Source organism: Hippocampus zosterae, chromosome 7 (assembly GCF_025434085.1).
Source record: "Hippocampus zosterae strain Florida chromosome 7, ASM2543408v3, whole genome shotgun sequence".
Taxonomy (NCBI): Eukaryota; Metazoa; Chordata; class Actinopteri; order Syngnathiformes; family Syngnathidae; genus Hippocampus; species Hippocampus zosterae.
The window spans coordinates 3,010,151-3,025,346 of record NC_067457.1 but is presented as its reverse complement, the minus strand read 5'-3'; the positions used below and the strand labels follow the sequence as shown (position 1 = coordinate 3,025,346).

General features: G+C 49.8%; 1 protein-coding gene across 2 annotated transcripts in view; it reads left to right on the top strand.

The window, feature by feature from the left end:
- The window catches only part of LOC127603502 (glutamate receptor ionotropic, delta-1-like), a 43,710-nt gene that overhangs the window by 4,572 nt on the left and 23,942 nt on the right, over window positions 1–15,196 (top strand). The window lies entirely within an intron of this gene.

The following is a 15,196-nucleotide window of genomic DNA, read 5'->3' as shown; positions in this document are numbered from 1 at the left end:
TGCGGCCGGCGGGGAGGAAATTACGTGAAGGCAACGGCGCTCGCACGAGCTCATGTCACGCGTGCAAAAAGGTGGACAGCGGTGCCCCGCCATGCGACTTTTTTATTTATTCCTTCCGCGACCGCCCTCAAAACGCTCAAATCATCTTTGCCTATTAAAATGAATGAAATGAACATTCATCCGTTCATCAAGTGTCCTGCCCAACATCAAATTCTACCGAGAAAAGCGCTTTGAACGACCATTGCATCAAATCCCTTCGTGGCCCCCTCCACCTAGCGTCCGACGCCATCTTGTCCCGATTAGCTCTGGTGCCAAACTCATCGTCCACAAGGTCGTTGCGTTCACGTTGCGAGAAGAAGAAGAAGAAGAAGCGGCGCAAATGAGCCACTCGGAAACCAAATGATGCCCGAGTGGCTCATGAATATGGTCCTCGCCATGCATCAGTTTGGCCTGTTGCCATGGTGACGTCTCCATGGAGATGAGACCAGGGGAGGCGGAGGAGAGATTTTTTTTTCAAAACATTATTCATCCTTAAAAACATGCCCCCCCCCTCCTCCTCCTTCGGGCTGACTCCAATTAGATAGTTCATTCAAATAACAATTAAGGATGCTAACCACACACACGCTCATATGAACTAAATGAGCGCTAACAACGCTTGCGGAACAAATGCGCTACAAATGCTAACGGCGACTGGCGCTCGGGCATCGCTAGCTGCCGTCCGACTGACGTTAGGTCCTCTGTCATCTGCTAATCAAGCCCTCAAGGGTACGATCGAGGACGCGGCGGGCGTGCGTGCGATTTTCTGCTGACATCGGCGAAGGCTCGTAATGCTAATGGGCGAAATCATTGCGCTCGGCTGTGATTGGATAAAGGTTGAGGCGACTGTGTGTGTGTGTGTGTACGTATGTGCGCAGTGAACTTCAACTTAATACAGTATACATACACACAGTCTGCTCCCGCATCCTAAATGAGGTGTTTAAGGCTGCTGTAGATGTAAAAAGATTGGTCGCCGGACAGCGGATAGGTCGCCAGATGGTTGTCAGACAAACGCATTGCAGGCATTTCTTTGAGCGGCGAATGGAGAGAGCGCGTTTGATGTCTCGTCGTGTCGCCGCGCACGTATTCGTCTTCCTTTAAGAGGCGGGGCCTGGCGGCCATTAGCGCATGCGCGCGAGTGTCGGCGTGCGAGCGTGGTCGATAGCAGGTGCTTAGGAACGGTGCTCAATCGTGTTTGAAAGCAGCCCGTTTGCGCCGTTGAAGCTAAATGGATGACTGTGGCTCTCCTTTCCCACATGCGAGGGCATCACGCGTCAAACTGATGTAGCGGATGTTTCATTTGAAATTTGTTTGAAATTTCTTGACGGTCGTCGTCCAATCATCTCGTCGCATTTGGGCTTTTCGTTGTTGTCGTCTTGGCGTTGCTCATCTTCTTCCTCTTCTTGTTACTGTCGGCCCCGTCGAATGTTTTTGTTGGAGCTGCCCATGAAATATTCATGGGGCCCTCAGGCGACCGGTCTGCCGCAGCAGATCGCGGCCGTCTCAACGCCGGCGACGACGCGCTGGCGCTATCGCCGCCACGATCTGCGACGCTCGCTCCCGACCCTGACGGTGTACGGTGACCCCGCCTGACCCCTCCAGGGTGGAAAGTAGATTCTTTCCTCTTTTATCCTCCTTCCATCCTCGCTTCGTCCATTTCTTTTGTCGCTCCTTGTCCGCAAAAGAAGCGTTCCTGAAAATGTGGGCCATCTCTTGGTCACCGTTGCACTTTTGATGTCGGGAACGTCATCCGGGCGGGCGGTCGACATGCGACATACGCTTAGCTGCTGTTTACCGGCTGACTTATTCATCGCCATTGATAGACACGTCCACGGCCGGCCGCGGCTAAAAGCGTCTCGCCGTTCAATAATGCACACTTGAGGCTTTTATTGTGTTTTGTTGTAACTTGCATTTTTCAACGGGAGCTCGTGTCTTGATTCGTTTGCGACGCCACCGCCGCCGCCGCCGCGGTGAATAATTGAGCGAGGGAATCATCACGGTCAAACTCTACAAAACCGCAAAGACCAAAAAAAAAAAAAAAAAGGTCGGCCACTTTTGGCCCGCGTCCATCTGAAATGACATTTTCTTGCCGTCAATTCATTTAGCCGCTTTTCATCTGAAATGGAGTTAATCAAACGTGTTTTTTCCTTTCTCCATTGTCAATAATACAATAAAAATCTTGGTCGTGAACCAAGACATGCGGCTGATGTCAAACAAAGCTAGCGTTGGCTTGACTCGCCAATTTCAACAACGTCTTTCGGCTCGCTCGTGTGCCGGACGAAAGGTCACGGCGGCTCGCTATTTTTCTTCTTCTTTGTGCGGCAGCCGAGCCGATAGCGAGAGCGCGGCCGTAATTAGCACTTTTACACTTCTGTGGCTCTTTTGTGCACGCACAATAGTCAATGTTAGCAGCTGGAACCTCAAATAAAAGTCTGCCCTTTAATAAAAAAGTCGAAGAGAAAATCATCGACTGGACACTTCACGGGAAATAAAACCCGCTAATCACATCGCTGTGCTTTGTAATTCACACACACACACACACACACACCGCAAGATAATATGGCGGCTGTTGGTCCCGTGAACGAAGCGCCGCAATCATGTCGAACGCAGAGAATCGATGCCGCTTCCTTGTTCGCACGAAATCCAAGTGCACTGTAAAAGAATCGCGCGCGCCGCGCCGGGCGTCAATTGATTGCGATTGATTCATGCTAATTTGCTAAAGCGGGACATCATTCACTTCTACTGATTTCTCGACACCTTAATGGCCGTATCAGGATTTTTACTGGACTTTTTTTTTTTTTTTTGCTACGTAGCGCATTATCCAAAGTAAGAAGCGTAAGGAATAAATTGAAGCATTTCCAACGTAGCCCCTTGCTGTTTTTTTTTCTTCACTTTCTCCCCGTGTTGAACTCTCCGCCATCACGTTTTGTTCATTTTATCTCACAGGAGCGCGATAAGAGACAACATATTAAAGTTTATCTTACGCTAGCAAGGGCGAAAACCTCCCCGCCCAAATAAAAGTGAGAGGAATAGAAGAAAAGGAGCGGCACGCTAATCTGGCCGAGGAGCCTTTTCCAGACAAAAGCCCATTTAAGCTAACGGGCTAATATATCGGCAAGTCGTACCGCACGCGGTCAATGGGCTCCTATCGGCCATTAAACTTCAATTAAGCTGCACTTTTCTTCAATATAAATACACTTAAATGGAATCGTCTTATTTGATTGATTTCCATTGAGCATTTATGTTTCTTAATTTATTTTGAAAATATTTACGTTGCATTTTTTTCATGAGTTGTTTTGATTTATTTGATTGGCATAAAATAAAAAATAATATTTTTTCGAATCTTATCAATTAAAAAAAAAAAGGATAACTAAGCCTGATGGGAAAGTGGATTTTTTTTAATTTTATGAGTGATTTATTAAAATTATTTAACAGTTGTATTCTAAAAATAATACATTTGAAAAAAAAAAGAAACAAATTGGATGTTTTTTTTCAGTTTGTAAAAGTTATTAAAGGAAATCTGATCGCTCAAAGTCTATTAAGTGAGACAGAAAGTTGAAGGATTCGACTTTGATTTATTTAACACAAATCTTTTAAGTCTGACGGAGAGGTGTATTTTTAAAAAAATGTCACTTAATAATTTAATTTCCATGATTTATTTAAACAAATGAGAATGAAGTTTTGATGGCTGGTGTGACATGTTGAAGAGTCCAAATGTGGGCATGATTTTTTTTTTTCCTCCCTCCTCCCCCCCCGTTTCCCCCCATGTTGCCTTTGACTCGCTCACGTGTGAGCATCAACCCTGGCTTTCATGCTCCCGGTCTCGTTACCCAAGTCCAGCTGGGAGCTTTTTTTTCTCCCCTCTGCCGGGACCTTTGGCGTGTTTGAAGACGGCGCTCGGTTCCCTCCGCGGCGTTTATAGCTCGTTGGCCGCGGCTGCTTTTTTTTTTTTTTTTCTCCCGCCTGTCAAAGTGCTGAGAGCGCATGTGGACCGTGTTGTACTTTATTTGTATCATGTTAGCCAGCTCGTGTTTTAGTGTACTAAAAACATGTTGACAGTAAAACTTGGATGGTGGAATCCATCATTCTCCAAAACGGCAACACCGACGGCGACGACGCGTTGAAAGCTGCTAGCAAGAACGCCTAGGCAGCGTTTTGTATGTTAGCGTTACACGAGTTGGCTTAAGTGGGCTCATGGCGAAATAGCTAACCAGCTTTGTGCCCAATTTGACCCGCACCGACGTCAACTTCTCCGGGCGCTCGGCTCATTTTGATGGCTCCACCCAAGCGTGGCGCCGTCGCCGTCTTATCTGAGGAGCCTCCCGTCAGCCAATCAGCTAGCTGCAACTCTCACCGGCCTTTTGCAATCAATCGCCTGCCTTTTTCCTCATTTGAAATCCAATTACCTACTAGTGGGGGGTGGGGGGGGGGTATTGATGATGATGCCACATGTGTGTGTGTGTGTGTGTGTGTGTGTGGGCTGTGCCAGGAAGTTGAACGAATTTGAGTTGGCAGGGGCAATTTATTATTGTTCTTGCCTGCGTACAGAGATTGGAAAGCTCACAATCTCCCTCACACACACACACATAGACAACAATAAGTAGTCACGCATCATTTAAACACAAGCAGTGTCCTATGACAATTTGGACTCATTCATTGCTTATCCCACCTCCCCTCCCCAGAACACACACACACACACACACACACAGGCAAACTGGCTAAGGTCAATTTAGGTGTCAGTGAATGTGGCCATTGAACATTCATGCACAAAATGTGTGTGTGTGTGTGTGTGTGTGTGTGTGCGTGTGTGCGTGCGTGCATTATCAGCAGCCTGCCGGCCTTCCCCAAAGTCCTTTCAGCCTTTCTACTTTCATATTTGGCCCTCTTGACAAAAATAAAAGCAGAAGAAGATCAAGAGCTCTTCTACTGACATGAACACGCTTGTGTGTGTATGTGTGTGTGTGTGTGGGTGTGTGTGTGTGCGTGTGTGTGTGTGTGTGTGCGTGATAGTGGTCCGGAGGATAAAGCAACGTTGGCGCTTGTTTCTATCCTGGAGGAGAGCCAAGAGTCGGACAGACGGGGTCACGTTCGCCCACTCGTGTTAGCTGTTAGCTTAGCATGAGTTGTTTTGATGCGCATGATTTCATTTGGTCAAAGTAAATAAAACAAGTCAAGTCGATGGAGTTGCCGTTCAGTGCTAGTCGAGCGACCACGGCGCTTATCTTGCTCATGGAATCGGAATTCTTTTTGGAGAATTCTTCATCCTTGAGCCGCACATGTTATGTCCAAATGTATGTGAGCATTTAAATGCCCCCCCCCCGGCCCACCCCGTCATCATCATTGGGTCTGTCATAAGTCTGGCACGTAAAAGGCAACTCTTCCGAGACTTTGATTCAGAGAAGGAAGTGGGGCGGGGGGAAAAGAAAAAAAGGGCCTGAAATACTCCAGCAGTATTTTACGATGTTGACAAGTGCAGAGAGGCCAAGTAAAAATAGAAAGCGAGCCAAAGAAGTTTGATGCACAAAGCCCGGAGATGACACGGAGACGCATGCAAATGAAATGAAGCGTCTCACTTTATCTCCCCAAACGCTTCCCAAAGATTAGCGGCGGTGATTTGATGATTTTTGAAAAAAAAAATTACAAAAAATGAACGTGTACTGTATTCCGAGGAGAAGAGTATCTGGCGGTGTATGAAAGTGAAGTGAAATACTTTCTTTTTTTTTCCTCTTGATGTCCCCCTACGCTCCCCCACCACATCTCTCCACCCCCACAAGGCACACCTGCTCCGTGCTCATAAATAAGTCAACAAAAGGATGAAAGCTCAAATCTCAAACAAATAAAAGAGAGGAAAAAAAAGGAAGGGCGAGGTGAGCGGGTGGCCTTCAGCTCACTCACAAGTCGTCGTAGATTTCCAAGAGCCGTTTTGATGCCCAGCTTTTTTTATTCTCCTTTTTTTTTTTTTGGAAGCAAACGACGGAAATAACTTAAAGTCGCCAGGCTGACTTTGATCAGGTTTTGAATTGTAATTTTTTTTTTTTTTTTGGGGGGGGTGTGCAGGTGTGATTTTCGAGCGAGAAGAAACGCGACAGGCGGACGAGGACGCGGGCCCGATCGTCTCCCGTCGCCATCAAAGCAGGCGTCAGTCAGCGGCGGTTAAATATAGCGCGCGCACGCTCTTACTTATTTAGCATCTCTTGTGACGTGAAATCGTCCTTTTTTTTAATTTTGATGCAAGGTGAGCTTTTTTTATTTGAGGTTTTTTTTTTTCCGGTTTGTTTACCGGTTGCACTGAGCCTCAAAAGCTTTCGCCTGTCAATAATCGGCGACACGCAATCAATCGGGTACGAGCGACTTTTCTGAAAGGCGGAAGAAGGCTTGAAAGCATGCAAATGAGCGTGCGCAGTCACACACACACACACACACTGGCCTGGATGGCAGCCATGAACAGGGCAAAGAGTTGTAGGACATTTGTACACTGCAGGGGGGCCGTGGGGTTGGGGGGGGGCTGGATATCTGCATTCTGCACCACTTATGCACACGCACCCAAAATGTGCACCCACCGGGCAATCAAAGGACTGCAGCAAAAAGATAAGATGTCTGTCTGAGCTCGGCTTTGATAAGAAGCCGAGCTCGAATTGTGCTGTAAAATGTCAAACATCACATTCTGTTGCTGTTTTTTTTTGATACATCTTTTTGCATTTTTGCAGTTTACCGTTAAGAATCCGCACAAAACGCACGGACCAACTGGCTCTTAGCTATTTATGTATTCATATCCTCTCTTTATTGCTCACCCCGATGCTGCAGTGGGCGAGATTACAATAGGAAATGGAAAGTGTGTGTGTTTGTGTGTGTGTGTGTGTGTGTGTGTGGGGCTAAAAGTTGTTCCCGATGAAAAAAAAAAATGAGTTGTGAGCGTGTCAATAAAGGTGGATGAGCAGCAGAAAGTTTGACGGTCATCATCATGATGGCTGTCGCTAAACCCTGCCGGGAAATCAGCGGCGGCATCGGGGCCAGCATGAATGAAGAAAGAACAGAAAGAAAACGTTCAAATTCAATCTTCAACGACAACAGATGACCGACCTCGGTTGAACTTTCCCGTTGTAACTCGTTTTTTTTTTTCCCCCCTGACGTGAAACTTCTTTCGAGTCCTTCAAACTGCCTTCGACTTGAGTTGAAGCGTCCATTTTAAACCGTCTTTGCTAGCTCGGGCTCTTTAACATGGCAAGCTAGCTAAAAAGATGGACAACTTCTGACGGTCATGTTGACCTCCAAACGATGGTGTTCGAGGTTCACGTTGAAAATAGTCGGCAGCGTGTTTACATGAGAGATGATTTGTGTTTACATACGAAACAGGAGGAGCTAGCCGGATGGAAAAGGTTATTTGTGATGAACGGCGCTCTTTGCGCACGCGTCCCCTTTTCCAAATGGCACGGAGACACTTGGGCTAATCGCCGACGGCGGCACTTTTGACGAGCCGCTCTTTTGTGAGCGCGCAGGAGGCGCTCTCGCTCGCGTGTGTGTAATCACGATGCTAAAACGACGCCACGCCGCCGTTAACATTTTGGCTAATTCGTCGCCTGGGGCTTATTAGCAGACTTTGGACAACAGGCGCTATGCTAACTGATGTTTTGGCAAATTGCTGTATTTATCGGAAAGGCTTAGCCTTGGACGCTACGAACGCTAGTCGTGGTGGCGGTTATCTTCGAAGCGGAATGAGTGGCGGTTGTCGTGGTGTTCGATGATGTGTTCAAAGATGCGGCGGCGAGGTTTTGTGAGCAACTGCGCGAGAAAATTGGCGAACAGTTGAAGGGCAAAGCTAACAATTGAGCCACGTCATCAGTCAGTCTCATGAGCGGCGATCGTAGCTTTCGTCTCACTCTCCATTTTGATTGTTGGGGTGGTTTATCTTTGGGAGCGCTTCTTTTGTCATTCAATGTTGCCCCGTTTTACTTTTCACCCCGGATAAATTTAACTTGCATCGGTCGCGCACAAACCAAGATTGATTCACTCATTGACATTTTACTCTCCTCGTTTCCTGTGTGAGTGTATGTCTTTCATCTGAAAATCACCCCCCCCAACCCCCTCCCAGCTCTAAACAATCTCCCTTTCATTTTATTCGCTCATTTTATGTGGTGAACAAGCCGGATTGACATTTGACAATGGATCAGACGCGGACGCAATTTAATCACAGGGCCCGGCCTCCGTGGAATCCACACCGAAAGATATTACGGCTAATGCACTCACTCATAGCTAACACACACACACACACACACAGGCGAGGTGTGTGCGTGTCTGTATGTGTGTGTGTGTTCTGACTATTGTCAAGACAAAGCCTTTTAGGCTCATTTTCACCATAAATGTCACTACGTTCAAAAATGGAAAAGTGAGATTTGAAATGGAAAGAGGTTCAAAATAAATAAATAAATGGATGTGGGGTAGTGTGTGTGTGTGTGTGTGTGTGTGAAGCAGAAAGGGTGGTCCTCGCTTTGTAGGCCTGTTTACTCGGTCCTCACTGTGCCACAAGTGCAGGAATCTGTGTGTGTGTGTGTGAGCGCTCTCTTGTCTGTTGCTCTCCTGGCCCGCAAGCAGCGAAATAAACTGTCATGAAAATGCAGCGGCCATCAATCATGAGCGACGCAGGTGAGGCGGCCGGGCGCCTCGTGGTCCGTCGCCGCCGCCGCGATGGCGAGAGACGGCATTAGGAAGTCGGAGTGGGATAACGAGTGAGCGTGAGCGCCAGGTAAACAAGTTGTTGGGTGACAAAAGACGTCGGGCTGCCGGGAACTGAAGCCTGAATGTAGATGTCAAAACATTGGTAATCTTCCTGCTTTGTTAACAAATACTCCCCTGAAAGCTGTAACGCGAAATAACACGAAAAGAAAAGAAAATGGCTCGCCACCCCCTGCAGCAGTTTAACCGAATTTGATGGAATTGTACGCCTCCTCCTGGTGTGCTCGCCTTGGGCCCCCCCCGAGAGCGCCGTCTAATACAGGCATAGTAACAGACAGATGGCGACCGTCTCAGCTCCTCGGTTTTAGCTCGTCGGTACGGCACTGATATTAGTTATTCTTCACAGAGAAGAAAGACCTGTATTATTATTCATCTTCCGAGCCGCTTGATCCTCACTAGGATCGCGGGGGGTGCTGGAGCCTATCCCAGCAGTCTTCGGGCAGTAGGCGGGGGACACCGTGAATCGGTTGCCAGCCAATCGCAGGGCACACAGAGACAAACAACCATTCACACTCACACTCACACCTAGGGACAATTTAGAGTGTTCAATCAGCCTGCCACGCATATTTTTGGAATGTGGGAGGAAACCGGAGCACCCGGAGAAAACCCACGCAGGCCCGGGGAGAACACGCAAACTCCACACAGGGAGGCCGGAGCTGGAATCGAACCCGGTACCGCTGCACTGTGAAGCCGATGTGCTAACCACTGGACTACCGGGCCGCCCTGTATTATTATATTTTTATATGATATTATATTGATCAAACGACGACTTGTATCTCAAAATATTCGAGTTGCGTCGAATGTATTTGAAGGCATGACCGTGCCGGTGAATTTTCACCTCTGGCAAAAGGGTGTGGAATGTTGAAGTCGCGGCCTAATTTCCCCAGGCACCAGCAATACTTGTTATTTATTTATTTGTGTGTGTGTGTGCAGCAATTAGAGCGAGTCCGCCCGTGCCGTTTGCATCTCCCGGCGCTTGTCAACGTTCCACTGCGGGCGGAGTGCGCGGGAATGAACCGGGCGACCCCGGCGCGGCGGCTTAAGAGTCCCGCTCCATTTAATCGCCATCGATTTACCTCCATTAGGAGAGGAGGGGAAAAAAGTGCCCCATGGCGGAACACGCCGCCCGCCCGACCCGTCGTCGTCAAGCGAGATCCGATAACGTTCGGAGATCCGGCCATGCGGGACCGCTGATCGGCAGCGTTGGTTTCTTCTTATCGCCGTGGGGGCGCCTGCCAGCGATGAAGCGAGCGCTTCCGTCCGCTATCTTTGCAGCGATGCAGCTTTGCCGATTACATCTTTGGATTCTTTAACGGCACTCGGCCGGATTCCACCTGGCGCGATTAGCGTCGGAGCGTCCTCGTGTCACCCCCGCTGCCGATGTGGCGTTCCGCACGGCGCGATAGCGAGCCTCCGACAGGGGGATGCCTGAACTGCGACAAATATGAAAAGTCCATCCATCCATCCATTTTCTGGACCGCTTAATCCTCACTAGGGTCGCGGGGGGTGCTGGAGCCTATCCCAGCCGTCTTCGGGCAGCAGGCGGGGGACACCCTGGATCAGTTGCCAGCCAATCGCAGGGCACACAGAGACGAACAACCATCTACAGCTAGGGACAATTTAGAGCGTCCAATCAGCCTACCATGCACGTTTTTGGAATGTGGGAGGAAACCGGAGCACCCGGAGAAAACCCACGCAGGCCCGGGGAGAACATGCAAACTCCACACAGGGACGCCGGAGCTGGAATCGAACCCGGTACCTCTGCACTGTGAAGCCGCCGTGCTAACCACTGGACTACCGGGCCGCCCTAATATGAAAAGTCTTGTCAAGCAAATGTCTTTTCGCGGGAAAACATCGTATGTAAGACTCCGTAGGTTCGAGCAGCCAACGAGGTGGCATCGCTGTCCCGAGAAGTGCCCCCCCCCACACTTAGTCTTTGTGGCCCTCCTCCTCCTCCTCCTCCTCCTGATGTCCTTCCAGCTTGGAGTATAAATAGCAACGTTCGAGGCGTTTTGAAACGAGTCCAGTTCAGCTTGTTCCGCTCGCTGCCGCCACTTCATCCATTATGGAAAGGCACACCTGTACAGCAGAGCCGTGAGCACATGTTAAAAGGCTTCTCGCAGTCGGCGCCCATGTTTGGAACCATAACACCTACTGCAATCGAGGAGGCCGGAACTCCCTGCTCCTCTTCCCCCCGATGGCCTTGTGACCGCTCTTTAGTTTCTCCGTAGAGACCCGAGACCGGCAACCGGTCTATTATATGTTGACATCTGCTCCGCCATTGACACGGCAACAAATCCTGCCCTGTGAGTAACCGCTAGTCCGCTGCCTGCTATCCAAATAGCGCAATGACACCTCGCGAACATAAACCATCCGGTGACGGGGGCGAGCCGCAGCTCACGGATATTATTCTCAGCGGCTCTACTCGTGAACCGCGACGGAGGGCGCCGGGGCCGCCCCTCGTCATCGCGGTGGTCAAGGAGGGGCTCTTATTGGAGGCGAGCGAGGTCCGTAATGCCCCGGCGGGTGGCCGATTAGCTCGTTGGCTGGAGTGGCTAGGAAGGCCTATTAGGGACGCTTTCACGGCGGCGGCGGCGGCGGTGGCGATGTCAGCCGGGTCGAGTGATACTCCAGCGTACGCTCGCAGGCGTCCGGGGCACCCGCAGCACACAAATGGCCGGCGTGAGAGAGCGCCATCACTTTGGAGCCGTTAGCGCCGTCATTTGGGTTAGCGGCGCGCTCGGGGCGGATGACTCGCGCCAGGCCGCTGTTGAGGGAGGATGTGATTTCATGCATTTGAAAGCGGCGCCGGTTATCAGAATATGATCCATTAACGTCTTCAAAAACCACAAGCCAGTTTCAGCTCTTTAGGTTGCGCAATCATTTCTGAAAGTAAGAGACATACGTTTGGACTGGCTAATAATTAAGATAACCCCCCCCCCCCCCCCGCCCCCCCAAACAACCCAATTGTGACTCATGAGCTTTAGTTCCCGACGCCAGCAATCGAACACAACTCGACCCCTCCTGATTGATCGACCACTTTAATTAGCCGATATTAGCTTAGCAATTTGACAGCTAACGTTAGTCAAGGTGAAATGTGATCGTTTTCACATCGTCGGGCCTTCAACGCCGAAAACACGGCCATGCAGCTTTGCGATCAGTTTCACGCCGGCGTCTCACACGTTTCATAAACTCTTAAAAGTGACACTTCCATCAAGTGTTCCTGTTGAAATATGCAACCGGCAAATCCAAAAGATCGACAGCGAGGTGTGCCCGGTTATTGCAAATGATGATGATGTCGTCATGACGACGACGGACGACGGCCTCCAGCATCTGCTCGGAGATGCCAGCAAGTGTGATAAACTTTACAAGTGCCGCAGGCTAAAAATCTGTTCAACCGCTCATTAAATGGAAAGAAAAAAAAAACCCACTCGCATCATATTTTTTTTTTCTCCCCGTTCTTTATATGAATCTAGATCAGAGCCGCAGTGAATAGCGAGCGACCAGTACATTGTTTGTCTAGATGTGCCTCGACAGTGACTGGCAACGAGTACTGCAAATGTGTGTGTGTGCAAGTGTGTGTATCTCTTTTTTTTTTTTTTTTTGGTTGTTGTTGCTGATGTTGCCTCCGCGCCGGGACTCGAGCTGTTTGCTGCTTCACTGAAGCCCAAAATCAGAAACATGCACCACTTTGCCGCTGGAAAAATAAAAGGGGGGGAGCGGAATAAAAAAAGTAGGAGTGAAGTAGTCCTCATTCAGTCCAAGTGTAACCAGGAAAAAAAAAAACACCAAATCTGTTAAATGCTAACAATCCGACGTCTTCTTTGACGCTATCCTCCACTTTCAAAGCAAAAATTGATGTCGCGTGTGATTTGCCGACCTTGACACCGCCGCCGAGTGTTTCTGTCCGCCAGCCTCACGCCGTCGTGAGCTTTATTATTGCCCCGCATAATAAAGCTCTTTCAATCGCACGCCGGCGCGCGGGTGCACCTGCTGCAGTGCGATATGATATCCTCAGAGCAGAAATATTTTTTTACACTCATCAGCCACCCCGGCTTCAAGCCGACACGTTGCCCTTTCCACCCACACGCGCGCTGACGGAGGTGTCCGGAACGTTTTGGTGAAATGCCAGCCGGGTGCATTCGATACAACGGAGACACCCGAAAGAAAGCCGCGGCTGGCCGCGATGACACCCGAAGTCGAGAAATTTTTTTTTGATAATTTCTTGCATGGGCGGCCCGGTAGTCCAGTGGTTAGCACGTCGGCTTCACAGTGCAGAGGTACGGGTTCGAATCCAGCTCCGGCCTCCCTGTGTGGAGTTTGCATGTTCTCCCCGGGCCTGCGTGGGTTTTCTCCGGGTACTCCGGTTTCCTCCCACGTTCCAAAAATATGCATGGCAGTCTGATTGAACACTCTAAAAATTGTCCCTAGGTGTGAGTGTGAGCGCGGATGGTTGTTCATCTCTGTGTGCCCTGCGATTGGCTGGCAACCGATTCAGGGTGTCCCCCGCCTACTGCCCGCAGACAGCTGGGATAGGCTCCACCCCCCCCCCCCCCCCCCCGCGACCCTAGTGAGGATCAAGCGGTACGGAAGATGAATGAATGAATGAATTTCTTGCATGATTGTTTTTTTTTTAGCCGCTTTCAGACCCAAAAGGCTTATAGCTCCGCCCCCAAAGCCGCAGAGCCAGAGGGCAAGACTGTCACCTCTGAACCCTTTCTGATTACATTCCGGCTTCGCCAAAGATGAAATTGCCATCAGAGCGGTGTCTGTGTGTGTGTGTGTGTGTGTGTGTGTGTGTGTGTGTGTGAGAGAGACAGTATTTGACGATAGTCGCCGCGTGAGAGCATTCAACCTTGGCGCTGTGCAGGAGAGATGATTTGACCTTGGCGGTGTGTGTGTGTCATGGAGAGGTGAGGCGTGACCTCTGTGAGGCTCCAATACAGACTCGAGACTCATGTCAATCAAACACCTTTTGTTTCGTGTGTGTGTGTGTGTCACACACACACACACATCCCGCCATGTTTGGTGATGGAGCAAGCGTTTCTTCTTTGTCTTTTTTCCTGTTTACCTTCTGACAAGGAGCGTCCAGCTGAGTGTTTTGTTTGCCGACTCTAAAAGTTGTCATGCGTGCGCTAGCTGCGAGCACCAAACAAAACTACTATGTGAAATTTGAGATGGCGTCCGTTTTCAGTTTTTAATTTCATACGCACAAAGTTGGACTCTCGGGGAGGGAAAAAAAATAAAAAATCGCACCGCTTTGACTATATTGTCCCGCCACTATTTTTATTTGGAACTTTTTGTCACGTTCCATCAACAAATATTGATTGCCACGATGCGTCTCGCCACTCAAGGCCGCGGCGGCAAATGTACTCATCGCTATCGCTAACATTTGAACTCTCGCTCTGATATCGATGGAATGCGTCCATCAGTCATCTGCACGATGATCTTTCAAGGCGTGTGTGTGTGTGTGTGTGTGTGTGTGTGACGGCTGACACGGTTCAGGCTCGCCGGGAAGCGCTTTTTTATCCGGTGTTGTCAGTGTGAGCGCTAATACGCCGCCTGCGCGCGTCTCCGCCGTTGCGCGGCCAAGCATCCGACGACTGTACTCGTAATTCCGATGATTTTATTTCGCCGTAACGGATTTCGGGTTCCGTTTTCAAAATGCCTCGCGAAAGAATCGCACGTCTAAAAGTGCCTTGCGATGAAAAGCGACCATCGTAGATTTAAGCTAGTTCTTCTGATTGATGTGGATGATTTCGGTTTTCACTTGAGCCGACGAGCGTTGCGTGATCCACGGGCGCCATTAACTGCAATATTCAGTGCCGCCGTCACGTCCGCTCGGGTGCACCTGCGCAAAATTTTCACCGTGGCGGTTCTCGGCTGTCACGCGCCATCCAAGAAATCATCCGCGGCGATGGAAAAAGAAATGAGAATGGGGGGGAGGGGGGGTGAAGAAAAAAACGTGGGGAGATTTCAAGACTCCTGATCATGTGAAATGGAAACCGTGGAAATCATTTGGAGCGCATCGAGTCAACAAGGACGGGAAATGGTCCACTTTTGTTGTCATCTGAAAGTTGAACTCATCCAGGGCCACCTTGAAACGTGCCCGCAAGTTGAGCGTGATTGGCGGTCACCGCGACGGACGAGGGGGGTGGGGGGAGGGGGGGGCTTGAGCCGCTTCCTGTTGTGTTTGCGTGCGGCGCGGCTAATGTGGCCACAGTGTCATCGTCACTTTGCTGCTGGGGTGAGCGGCAAGCCTACGGTACCGATGGGTTCCGGACAGAGTTCATGTGGGGGGGGGGGGGCGTCGCCCTTCCTTTGGGCCAATCGGGCGTCATCTGGATGGCGAGAGGAGGAAGTGGAGGACGGCTGACTTTTTTTTTTTTTTTATGGAGCTCCACCTCCTCTCTTCTTCAAATGATGGTCT